The following is a 3,206-nucleotide window of genomic DNA, read 5'->3' as shown; positions in this document are numbered from 1 at the left end:
CCATCTACAGGGTGTCCCATTTATAATGAACATCTACATTATTTCCGGTGCTGTTAAATGTAAGAAAAAAATGACTAACAAGAGTTTAACCCTCGGAAGGCGAATGGTTTTACAGACAAATGCAGGGTCATTTTAACCCATAGCAAAGTTTTTATTGTACACGGGTTTTAAGAAGGAATTAGGTATAAATGTGTATACTTTCGACTGTATATATTTTATATTTTTCTTGTTTATTTATATTTCATACTGTCGTGTACTCGCGTCGGTTTGAGTTATGTTTCAAACTTGGATCACGAGAGAAAAATCGGACTGTTTTCTAACGAGGTCTGAAGCGATCCCGGAATACCCTTTCTCCAACGTTATAATATAAACGACTTGATTATGCGTTCAGCGCTCGGACTGATTCAATACTTGGTTGTTTAACGTTCAGAATGGTACTGATTCGAAATTCAGAGGAAGTCACGCATCTCAGTTACTGAGGGCGGAGTTTAATTTTGGAAGTGAAAAATGGGAGAAATAAGAACATTAAGTATTGGTCGTAGGGTGTGGTGGTGGGAAGTGGTGGTAGAAGGTGGTGGTAGAAGGATGAGGTGTCGGGGTTTTGGGGAATTCCGAAAAAAGGAGATAGGACATGAGAGAAGGAAGACACTAGTTCAGTAATTGGAAAATCGGGACAATGGTTAATAAACTGAGTTCTGGTGGTGAAATTACCGAGGGTACGCGCTTAATAACGGCCCCGGCTAATCCTATGGGTCGCAGATTCTTCAGACCCGTCTTACGATTTCCTTAAGCTATAAAAATAAAAGGAGAAAGGCTCGATGCGAAAATAGACAAAAAAAAGTGTTCGGTACGGAACACATACATAAAATAGGTGTATTTCCTATTCCGAGCCGCGTTGAGTCAAAATGACCCTGCATTCGTCGTACGAGGGGTAATACATCTGGTCATGATAAAGAAAATCCCTCAAGATCATCTTGAAGGTCAATACAGGATCATCGACATTATTTTGAATATTATCAACTGTTTTTCATAATGCTACGTTAGAGCTAACATTAAGACGGATTCAACGACCTATGATATCATGATCTGGAACAATGACATCGAACAATGTAAAGATAATGAAAGAAGGACAAAATAAGTATATTGTTAATTCTAAAGGTTTATTAGAATTAAGAAGATATGATAAAACAACTACTTCACTAACATCAACAATTATTTATTTCTATACTATAACACAGTTCTGTAAGGACAGTGTGTCAATGTCCAATATTGTAACGTTCACATAGTTTTGTTTAAATGTTCAAGTCCGAACGATTCAAGGTCCAGAGATTCTATATAAAGGTTCAAAACGTTCTAGTCAATGTCCAAATATGTTCTCATTTTGAAGTCCGAATATGTTCTGTTTGAAGAAGGAACGCTTTCCGTCCATGTTTGAAAGACGTTCCCTTCATCGCTCGGAAAATTCTACACGCGACTTGGAGGCAAATGCGGAAAAGTGGGACCTAGGATTGTCCAATTAAAAATTGGGGCGGTTTTTTGATTGCGTAACGCCTACAGACCAAGTATTTCGTCCGGTAAACAAGATCTGCAAGATGTCGCACAAAAAGTCCCTTGTTCGGGAAACCGACTCATAAATCTTAGATCCCTCTTTTCACTGCGTGGGTTTACGATTAATCATTTGCCGTTAAGGGTGATCTGGCTGGGTAATCTTTCAAGAGAAGGTTGTTTTTGTCTTCGAGCCAGACCTAAGTTTTTTAGAAAATTCACAATCCTTGGCAAACAAATTGACTTTCTCAAAAACAGCACTGTCTTGTGTCGACGCATCGTAAGCCTAACACATGATATTAACACATATTAGTATGTGTTAAGCGCAGCGATTTATGACATGGACGTGAGAAAGAGGTTGTTTTTGAGATTGGGATTTTTGTTATTGTTAGCATGCGTCTCAAGTAGAAAAATTATCCTGGCGAAAGAAAGTTTGGTTTACAACCCTAGACTTTAGAAAGTCACTTCTCTCGTCCTCAGTAGCCAAGTGCTTTGCCATAACAAAGGGCCTTCCAAAGGGTAAATACAGAACAGTCGTAACAGTCAAGAGGCCGAAGAAGTCGAACATGGCGGAAGTTCCTCGCTGTCGTCAGACATCGCCACTTTCTAGTTCAGGACGTTGAGGGCGCAAGAGAAGGGTGTTACGATATGCACTGAGGCATGCTGTTTTGGTTTTTTGGGATTTTCCCAAATCTCCAATCAGCGTGCAGTTTAGAAGAAGGAAGGGCGACTCGGAAGGAGCGTCGCTTTCTTCGAGACAGTTCGAGTCAGTCACTAAGCAAAGTCAGCTAGTAAACAGTCAGTAAATAGTATTAGTTAGTACACAGTCAGTCACTAAACAGAGTCAGTTAGATAACAGTTAGACTCAGTTAGCAAATAGCATCAGTCAGAATCAATTAGCAAACAGAACAGTTAGAAAACAGCATCAGTCACAACACAGTCATTCATACAGGCTTAGCAAGTAAGCTAAGCACATAACATAGAAAACAGAACCTAACATACATGTAGGTTAGATTTTTTACGTACAGACCAGCGAGAAACATTGTACATTTCTTGCTACGACTGGCGGGTTTGTAAATAAAATATAGTGAAAACACAAACGCGTTATTCCATTCCCAAAGGAATTATGTAGTCCTTTGGGTGGTCCTTCGATCAAAAACCATCAGACGGCACATAAGGGTGCAATATACCAAGGACGGCACGGTAAAGCAGTATCGTTCAAGTCCCCAACAGAATGCAAGCAAATGTCACCGATCCTGGGAAGATTTTCTTTTTTTATCATAAACTCTGTGAGTCGTGTTTTCTTACTCTCAATAATAGCAGCGGAAATAAATTACATGTTCACTATAAGTGAGACCCCATATATAATATTGGCTTTTAAACAATTCTCGTTTCTTGCTCCAACATCGTAAATTTCACGAATCATTTTGAGGGTTCTATCTCTGTCTCTTTCCACGCAATTCTCAGGCCGGAATCGTTCGATTATCGCACGTTATTTCGCGAGAGATAAAAGTAACGATTGGTCCGTGCCGAGGCGTCCGATATTAAAAACTCTCCTTTCACTCGGGGCAATAATTTGAATAAAAACCACGGAAACTCTTTTACAGCGGGGAAAATCGCGCTTGTCCCCACGCGAGTGACACGATCATAGCTATGGTGGT

The sequence above is a fragment of the Habropoda laboriosa genome, unplaced genomic scaffold (genome assembly GCF_001263275.1).
Source record: "Habropoda laboriosa isolate 0110345459 unplaced genomic scaffold, ASM126327v1 scaffold402, whole genome shotgun sequence".
In the NCBI taxonomy this organism is placed as follows: domain Eukaryota; kingdom Metazoa; phylum Arthropoda; class Insecta; order Hymenoptera; family Apidae; genus Habropoda; species Habropoda laboriosa.
Note: the sequence above shows the minus strand (reverse complement) of the source record.